The sequence below is a fragment of the Cryptomeria japonica genome, chromosome 7 (genome assembly GCF_030272615.1).
Source record: "Cryptomeria japonica chromosome 7, Sugi_1.0, whole genome shotgun sequence".
Classification (NCBI taxonomy): Eukaryota; Viridiplantae; Streptophyta; class Pinopsida; order Cupressales; family Cupressaceae; genus Cryptomeria; species Cryptomeria japonica.
The window spans coordinates 697,540,113-697,550,807 of record NC_081411.1 but is presented as its reverse complement, the minus strand read 5'-3'; positions in this window follow the sequence as shown (position 1 = coordinate 697,550,807).

Sequence of the window (10,695 nt, the reverse complement as noted above, 5' to 3'; positions counted from 1 at the left end):
TATCTACTGCTGAAGTTGAGTACATTGCTGCTACTAGTAATTGCACTCAGATAGTTTAGATGAAGCAAATGTTGAAAGATATCAGAGTTATTCATGATGAGCCTACTATTATATACTATGATAATTTCAATGCTATAAACATGTCAAATAATCTTGTGCAACATTCAAAGACTAAGCATATATCAATCAAATATAATTACTTGAGAGATAAAGTCAGTGAAGAGAAGGTGAAGCTGGAATATGTATCTACTAAGGAATAAATTGCTGATATTTTCACTAAGCCTTTTCCTACAGATATATTTGTCTATTTGAGAGACAAGTTAGGGGTATCCACCCCTCCTGATGAGAACTAGATGCATTGAGTTACATCAATCCGGCGAATTTCAGAGCCTTGTTCTTTTATCTGGATTGATGAGTTGGTATTGCTCCTCTACTAGAGTAGTCTAGTGATTTGGTTGTGTATCCCAGGGGGAGACAGATTCATGTTTCTGTTTTGGGAGAGTTTGGTTTTATATTTTGGATATCTTTGGCATTGTTGTCAAAGGGGGAGAGAGTTCATGTGAAAAAATTCACTATCCATCTTGATCTTAGGGGGATTTTGTTGGTAATGTCTTCTTTCTTTGCATTGACTATTTTTCACATTCATATGTTGCAAATAATGCCAAAGGGGGAGATTGTTGGATTATTGGGGAGATTGTTGGATTTGTTTGTTCATTGTTGCTGCTAGGATATGTTGTTGTCATTGATGTCAACATATTCATGTGAGTTATTCTAGAGAGTTTGGAAAGATTTTCTAATCCAGTTTTTAGTAGTTTGGTTTTGCTGATCACTATTTTATAGAATCATATATTTCCTCTGGTATATTTTGGTATGATCAGATCTTATGCTGAGACTTTGGGATATTGTCTTGGATGATCTTGTGAATCTTTGTTTCAGATGGTTTGTGATTTGGTGCCCCACAAGTTATCTTTCTTTGTGACAGTTGTTGACTGGTTGTGTTCTGAAGCATTATGATGTTGATAGATGAATATATGAAAAGTGGTATTGGTGCATCTATTTTGGATGAATCTAACATGTTTGTACATTTTTCCCTTATTTTTTTTGGTGATTTGCATTGATCGTTGTATGATTTGTGGTGATCTTTATGAATCAGTGATGATTTTTGTGTTATGCGATATTTCTGGTGGTGAAGCATGTTGTGGTTGATCTTAGTGAGATTTCCGGTGGATGTGATTGTTTGGGAATTTGAATTAGGTCCATGCTATGTATTGTAAATCATAATATTGGTCGGGTGGTCGATCTTTTTATTGTGCAATGTAATTTTTGTAATTGTAAGATGAGGGTTGAGGGTTTAGCCGACCTTGGTATCAAGGTTGATGATTTGTATATATAAGTGAGATGCGTATGTAATTTGGGGTGTTGGCAATTATGTGTCTGCATTATTAGAGAGAGTTGAATGTGGGAAAAAGAGATTTATCATTCAGTGAAGTGTTGTGGTGAGATTAGTGTTGCAGAGCAGACAACTATGCTTAATTGAAATTGTCATCAGACATTTGTATATGCTATCATTGCAGCTCATTTCTTTTGAATTATAGTCTGAATCATATTGCAATTCAGTGAGACTTCCCTAAGGGTTGTAGCCTTCTAGGCAAATATCTTTTGAGCAATGATCTCTAGGCAGTGTGCCTGAATACATGTGCATTCCCCATTGTAATCATTTTCACATACCATTGCAGAGTATTATCTTACTATGGGTAGGTTCCCACCGTGTTTTTTCCCTTGATCGGTTTTTTCACATCAAAATCTTGGTGTTGTGTGTTGTGCGATAAAAGTACAAAGTTGTGTCACACTTTTATAAAGGAAATGACCAATGCTGATTCAACTTTTTAAATTAAATCAATAGAAAGTGAAATATATGTTCTGAATTTTGAAATGATGTAAACTAATAAAATTTATATTTTTTTTTCTATTTTATGTTTGTAATTTTTACAAAAAATTTTAAAATTATTTGAATGCAGTTTTTTATTAAGTAAACACAATAATTTAGTTGCTGATAAAATGTTGAAATTGACGTTACACAAGCCACCACACTTTATTTAGTAAATTATACTTTCTTTTCTTCATTTTTTTGTGTATATTGATAACTTGAAACTTTAGTGCATGGAAATATTTTTTACTACTTTTTATAAATATATATTTTTCAATAAATTTGAAAAGTTGTGTGCTGAAATATAATTGTTTCCAATTCCCACCACTTTTTTCTTAATTATTTTTCCAAATTAGAAAAGAATTACAACATCTTAAAATAGATTATTTTCTCTACTCCATCATAGTTTTTTCAAAAAATTTAAATAAATTTTAGTATTTTTCCTTGACAAGATAATCAACCTTATATTTTAGTGCTGATGACCTACTTTCAATAAAATAAAATATAAAATATTAAAAATTGATTAAAATATTAAAAGATACATATTTTGGAAAAATCACTTATAGATCTATAAAAGGGTATTTTTGCATTTCAAAAAAATATATATTTATAAGAGTAGGAGTTGTTGAAACATCGAGTTTTTTTAATTTCTTTTTTTTCGGTAATTAGACCCAAAGTGGTATAAAATATACATTTAGTAGACACTTCCAATTGGAAAAGTTGTGGCCTATATATAAGTTAGCTATAATGAATCTATATAGACCATATGTTTGACTAAAATTAATTTTTAGTTAGAATTACTTAAATTCACTTGTGCTGATAAGTTGGCATGAAACATGACACAGTTTTGTGCTTTTACCCTACATGTTGTTAATTTGCTTATCTATTTGTTGTTGCAGTTTATCAGTTTAAGCTTTGGAGTTTAATTATCTGTATCTGATGAAGACTAATTAACCCCCCCCCCCCCTTTCACATTATTCATCTCAAAATTAGATAAGGCTCTTAACAATGCTTCCTTAGCTCTAATATTGAATTTTGCTTCCTTTATCTCATCTGAAATAGTAGGACCATTCCGAGGAACATTATATACATTCTTAGTAATCTTTTAGTACTCTTCTCTAATCCATCTCAAATGACATTGCATCTGGCATTTCCAGAGAATGTAGTTTGTTCCATCAAATCTTGGACTATCCTTCTTGAAAGAAAAGGTTGTCATCTCAGATATCCTTAAGCAGTCAAGCTTCTTCCAGAGGATCTAACTCTAATGCCAATTGTTGGGAACAATGCAGCAAACTGGGAGGGGGGTGAAACAATTTTCTCAAAAAATTACTGCAACTTAAACCACAAATCAGATCTGACAATTAAAAGTTAAAGCATAAAACAACACCACATCAATAACACACATAACATCAAGATTTTTGACGCGGAAAGCCCGTTAAGGGAAAAAACATGGTGGGAACCTATCCACAATGAGATAATACCCTATTTGGATTAAGTGAAATATTACAATGGGGAATGCAGATGCATTCAGCCACACTGCATAGAGCTCACTTCTCAAACAAGAAACCCAAAAGGGATACAACCCTTAGGAAGGATCATTGCCCTACAAGAAGTCTTATTGACTTACAAAAGCATTCTAACAACAATCCAGATTACATGAACTATGAAAATAGCATCTACATATGTCTGAGTACAGTTCCAATTAAGCTCACTATCAAATCTTCTCTGCAGCATAGTTCTTTGCATAACTTTGCACAACTTCCCTTCTACTAAATGATCGATACAATAGTCGCACATAGCATGATACCTCTCAACGATTATTAAATTCATTTATAGAAGTTATCAACCCATGAAATATAGGTTGGCTCAACACACACTACATATTATACAAAAAAATAATTACGCGTGCTATAACAATGCATGCGGACCAAAACAATGTTGGCTAAGACATAGTCTGGACCCAAACAACCACCACAGATATGAAACACCTCCAAGAATTATGCCTCGATCATCCACAGCACACTACCACATCATGATGTCGCATAACACGAAATACATCACCAGACAAGGAAAATCTTTATTAACATGCACAATAATCAATGCAGACCACCAATACGCATAGAACATGATCTAGAAACATTCACAACCAACGTGAACTACACCACAACAACCACAAGAAAATCAGATTACTAGAATCATAATCATCTCTCTACCAAAGCTCAAGAATGTAACGTCCTAAAATTGTGACACTTGCAATTTCGACTACATTTCGGTCTTCACGATGGCGACGCAACACGCAACCTGAATGGAGACCCCGAAACCTGATTATGACACTGAAAACTGCATTTTCTTGCACCCTGGCCTGAACCTCCTTTGCACCCTGCTGTCCCGGGAGGTGGGACCAGAGCGCCCAGCGCCCTGGTCCTTCAGGACTAGGGCGCCCAACGCCCTGGTCCTCCAGGACCATGGTGCCCAGTGCCCTAGTCCCTGGGTCCTATTTTGGGCCCGGTCTCTTTTGGACTTCGGGTCTTTATGTTTGCAAATTGGAAAATTATCTTTCCTGGTCGGCCTAAGGTTGGGAAAATCAGTCTATCAGCCCTAAATGATAAGTATATAAACTACATTTTCCTCTCTCATTTGGATAGATACATGCATGAGGGAAAAAGCATGGAAACTATATTCAAGCATTCAAGCATTCCTTCAAGCAATTGATCATTTCAAGTCTCCATTCAAGGCTAAGTGTTGCATTCAAGACAAGGATTCAACCATTGAAGAGGAGATCACTTACAACATACTACTACAACATACAACATACAACATCTATACCTTCGCACATAAGGATACAAACATCCTTACAACAAGGTATTAGTACTTGTTTTACATTACATTTACAGCATTGCTCATTTCTTGGTTAATTCCAAAACTGGGGTTTGACCTAAAGGCAAACCCCTAATCCCTAACCCCCCAATCGTCTTCGCTTTTCTGTGTGTAGGTTGCAGGTACATGGCTGAAATTGAAGATCTGGAATCCTTGTGCAGAGACGAACAGATCCCCATTCGTTTCGCAGATTTTTCGGAGGACCGTGGTGCTCGGGCGCCATCGTCCTGGCAAATTTCGCTCAAATTTGCAGGACAGCGCCGTATCGACATTTTACTGCTAATTCCAGGTCCGCAGCTTCATACTGTATTCCTATCTCAGTTTATAAGTGAATCTTTCTCACTTTCTATGCATTCCTAGCTTAATTCTTCTATGCACATTCTTTACAAAAGAGGGTAGCCTTGCTGTCATAACCCTTGAAACTCATTTAGCATCCAATCTTGCATTGCGTGGGATTGGATCTTGTGGGTTTCAACCCCTCTTTTGAATGTAAAGTCTCTCCCTTAAGTGAAAACCATCAACCCTAGCGACCTCCCTTCTCTCTCCTTGGAGTTGGAAGAGGGGAGAGCAACTAGGGTTCGATCGCGATTTTTCCACTTTACATTTTGGTGAACCCGACGTGAACATCCTTCTGATTATTCATGGTTAGATCTGAAAATTGGATTCCTTGATTACATTTCCATGTTTGATCTTTTGCAAAGTTTAGAGGTTGATTGCATAAAAACCCTAAATTTTCTTTTTAGTAATTGAACTTGTGAAATGTCTAAATGTTAATGCTTGTTTCAGATCTGCCCTTCTATTACAAATTATCAATTCATATCTATGCTTTAATTTTGAAAATTAAGTGGTTAAGTGTTAAAACCCTAATTTTTAAAACCCTCTTGATTCAACCTTTGTCCGACAATTTCACTGATCAAAACATCTCCAAATCAGCTGTAACTTTGGATTCTGCAATAAAATCACAATATCTTTCATCCCTGAAAATTTGGAAAAAAGTTGCGAGGATCGTGTGCACTCCGAGTGCCATCGTCCCCGACATTTTTTCTGAAATTTCGGAGCTAGATCTAACTGTATTTTCCTGCTAAAATCCAAAATTTTGGCTGATTTTATCAAATCTAACACTTTCAAAATTAAAGTCAAAGTTGGTCTTGTGATTGCTTGGATTAAGGCTTCTAAACATTCAAAAATCATTGAAATTCAAATTTTGTGTCAAAATTGTGTTCTTACTATCCTAAATGTGAAAAGTGTGTTTGCATTCATTCGAAATTTTAGTGCTTTATTCAAATTCTTACAATTTGTGACTTTTGAAATTAAGCGCTTAATTACAACAACTTTAATTTCCGCTTTCAAAATTGAATTTTACGTGAAATTGAGTCAATTTTTAAATTTCAAAATTTGCATTGCTATTGACATTCCCTCTAAAATCATAACATTCAAAATTTCAATTTCCCTCTCTTTTTCAAAATTCAAATTTTGCATTTTTCGACAATCTTGGTAGGGTTCAATTTCGAGATTGCAACTTTAATTTGGCCTATCTACAGATCGTAAAATCACTCAATTTTTTCAGATTAGCTCTAAAATCATCATAACTTTCATCCCTGCAAATTTCGAAAAAAGTTGTCGGGACCGTGTGCACTCCGAAGCGCCACGGTCCCTGACATTTTTTCTGAAATTTTGAGAGATTGTCCTGATTATATTTAACAGCTTAAATCCAGAAGATTGGCTGATTTTACTAAAAATTGCTACCTCTAAATTCAAAACTTTCTCTCTCTCTCTAGTGCATGAGTTTTACAACAATAAGCCCTACTTACACTATTCCCATTAGACGAAGCCGTAGAATTAAGTCTTTCCGAGGTTTAATTACCGAGGAGATGGAACCTAATTTGAATAGCCTTTTTAACGAGGACATGGGTAATTCCTCTAATCCTCCTAATGATGAAGAAGTTCTCCATGAGGTTTCTGTAGAACAACTTTCAAAATTGGATAACCAATTTGATGATTTTCGACAATGGATGTCTCAAGAATACCCCGATAGTCAAGCTCTTCCTTTAATTGAGGGTCTAAAACGTATGCTTCAAAGTGATAAGAATGGAATTGATATTTTGCGTGGTATTGCACACATTGTGGATTCAAATGTGATGCCTATGAAGAGTTGTGCTGAAAATTTGGGTTATACACAACCTCCTACTCAAGTCAATCATTCTATTCCTTTGATGACTTCTATTGCTAGCGTACCTACCTTTACATCAAACATAATGGCTACTTCTACACAAGACATTCCTCCTATGATCACCAGTCATGGGGGCAATCCTTCTTCTTCAATTAACCCTCTTCCTTCATTTAATCCGACTTCTTCATTCATTCCTTCAATGAGTGTCCCTATTATATCTCCACAAATGAACATGACGCAAGGGGGCAATCCGTTTAACCATTCCATTCCTCCTTGTAGTGTTCCTCCTGTCCAATCATCTCCTATGACTAACTATCATAGAGTCCCACCACCTTACTCTTTACCTTCTTTCAATAACATAACACCTCCATCTCAATCTAACACATCTAATATGAATTCTTCGACTGAAGCGACCATTAACAATCTTGCACAAACTGTCTCTTCTTTACAGCAACAAATTGCCTCTATGAATCAATCTAAGTTTAGTGTGCCCACATTTGATGTTGCGAGCCCACTTTCTCTTGACATTGTTCGAGCTATCCCTCCTAAACATGTTGAAATCCCGCATTTGGAACTTTATAATGGTAAAGGAGATCCTCTAACACATGTTAAGACTTTTCAAACAATATGTACTGATTTTGCTTATGACCAAAGGTTGCTTGCAAAACTGTTCACTAGAACATTAAGAGACAAAGCCCTACAATGGTATTGCTCGTTGCTTTCCTATTCTATTACTTCTTTCGAACAACTTGCAAATGCTTTCATTCAACAATTTCAAAACAATATAAGTCCTAAAGTTACTTTGATTGACTTAATGCATTGTAAACAAGGTGTTAAAGAAAAAGTGACTAATTTCATTGGTAGATATAAGCATTTGTATGCTCAAATTTCTTTTCCAGTGCCTGACAATGATATTCAAAGAATCTTTATTTCTAATTTACAAAAAGATATTCGAGACAAACTTCTATTTTCTGAGTTTACTTCTTTCCAACAGTTGTGTGCAACTCTTCACAATTATCAACTGACTGTGAGTCAAATGGAACAATCACATCCTATGGCTCCGAGTGATAAGGGTGATAGCAGTCAACAACCATTTGGGAAGTTTAAACCGAACAAAGATTCCATCAAATTCAATGAAAACATCATCAACAACAATGTGAATGCAGCATCAGGTGTGCCTCCTATTTCTAAATTTTTCAAGAAAGAAAGAAAGTATACTCCTTTGAATGAATCATTGCATAGTATTATGAATAAGTTATTGGAACAAAATGTGCTTACTCTTCCTCCTATAAGACAAATTGATCCTGCAAAGATTACTTCACCTTATTTTGATAACAAAGCTTTTTGTCAATTTCATCGTCAGCCTGGGCATGATACTGAAAAATGTTTTTCTTTAAAGGGTAAAATTCAAGATTTGATTGATAATAATACTATCTCTGTTTCTGGAGTGAATGATAAAGGCAATACATCTGTAGCTCCTCCTAATCAAAATCTTCAGATTTTCACTGATCCATTACCTTCTCATACCTCTAATGCGATTGAGACTAATGATTCCTCTCTTTCATCTGATGGTCTTGTGTCTATGACTCCGAATGTGATTAACTTTGTAGAGCAACAAGAAAACCCTAAAGAACCTTCCATCACATTTGATTCCAGTGAAACCATTAGGGCACCTGATGGTCCTTTATACATAGTTGCAAAAGTCGAGAATACACCTTGCCGTGGAGTGCTTATTGATCCTTCGTGCATGGTTAATGTTATTACTGAAGAATTTCTTTTTACTTTACAATTGAATCAAGTGATATATGACAAAACAGATGTGATTTTGAAACTATTTGATGCATTTTCTTCTCCTGCAATTGGTTCTATTACATTGCCTATTGAGGTCCATAACAAATCCCTTGATGTGAACTTTGCTATTATTCCATCTTCCAAACAATTTCGTGTGAAGCTTGGCTATCCTTGGCTATCTTCCATGAAAGCTATTGCTTCTCCTATTCACAAGTGTTTGAAATTTCCCCATAATGGTGAAGTTGTTACTGTCAATCATAGTCTCTTTAAACCAGCTGAAAGAACTTCTAGCGTTCCTATTGATTACTTTTGGCCTAAACAATTCCAATCTCTTCCTCCGCGAAGTGATCATCTTTTCAAATCTTATCAAAAGTGGAAAACAGATATGATCCTATCTCTAAGTGAACCTAGAACACCCAAACTTGACATTCCTATCATTCTTGAGAAGGAAGTTCTTCCTTTGAGAGATAAAACTAATGTCTTTCCTCAAGAAGATTCCCAACCCATCCCTATGGATGTGACTATGTCTATATCTAATAAACTTCCTAAAAGTAGACCTATCCCTCCTCGTCATGATGGTCTTGGTCTCCTTCCTAAACCAAATATTCCTCCCTTATATGGAGCAGTTCCTCCTCCTTTTTATAGAGAGAAGAGACCTTCTTCTTCTCCTATTATCCAGCGTAAGAGACCACAACCTAAACACCCAAGTGATAAGGATGAGAACATTCCTCCTCCTCAATCTTCTTCACTTCCTACTAAGACTAGATGAAATCGTTCTGCACGCGAACATCGACGAAAGGATCGTCTTAGAGCTCAAGCAGCTGCTTCTCAAACTTTGCAATCTCCAAAAACACCTTCAACAAGCATTATTCCATTTTCTCCAAAATCTCCAAAACATAAGATGCATGATGGTCTTGATCCTGTGCGAATTAAAGACCCTATTTTTATAAATCTTGATGATGCTATAGATGAACATGTTATTCATGATGAAAATGTTACTCCTCTTGCTTCTGATAGTGAATATGAACTTGTTGATATTGATAACCATTTATCTAATGAATTTTCTAAAGCACTTATCCTAGCTCCTAGACAAGAACAACATGGCTTGGAACATGAACATAGCCCTTGTTTGGATCTTGTGATAGCTCCATCTGCTGTGTTGAATGTTCCTCCTCTAGCGTGTTCCCTGCCTTCCCAAAACATTGATCAGCAAGATCGGGGGGTAGATGACGTGCTAGACTAGTTACATTAGCATAGTAGATTCTCTCCTCCTCTCTTGTGTTACTTCTTCTATACGTTATTCTCATTCTTCTATTTGTTGTCCTTGGTGTTGTCTACTTGAGGACGATGCAAAGCATTGAGATCTCTTTTGGTCTCTCTCATGTTGACTCAAAAGACACATGTGTTCCCTTCTTCTAAGTGACCTTCCTTGATTCGGGAATGAAGAACAATTATGCATACATACATATGATATATATACATGAATTATCATACAGCATACTGACCCCGAGGAAAGTGAAGTCACCTCGTGCTTTTTGTTTTGTGTCTATTATCCTTGGGTTTATCTCACACTTGGGGGCTAAATCCTTGCGATAACGTGCTCCTTTCCTTTCTCATTTCTTATGTGTATCACTATGTTAAAACAATCACCCCCGTTGAGGTGTGTGCGATCGCTTTAACGTAGGGGGGCATACACCCTGTCTATCCCTTCACGATACATGAAAATTTCTTAGAGAACTCAGCTTTACCTTGAAAATTTTCGGTATTTCTCTTGCATGACTCATAGTGAGGGAACCTTACTACTGACAGTCATGGTTCTCCCTTGTGATCTTCCCTTTTACTTTGTCAATCGAAGTCGTAAGATCCTTATTCCACTGGGGGCTTGGTGTGTCTTGCCTCCTTGACGTGGTGAAAGTCTTTCAATATTGTT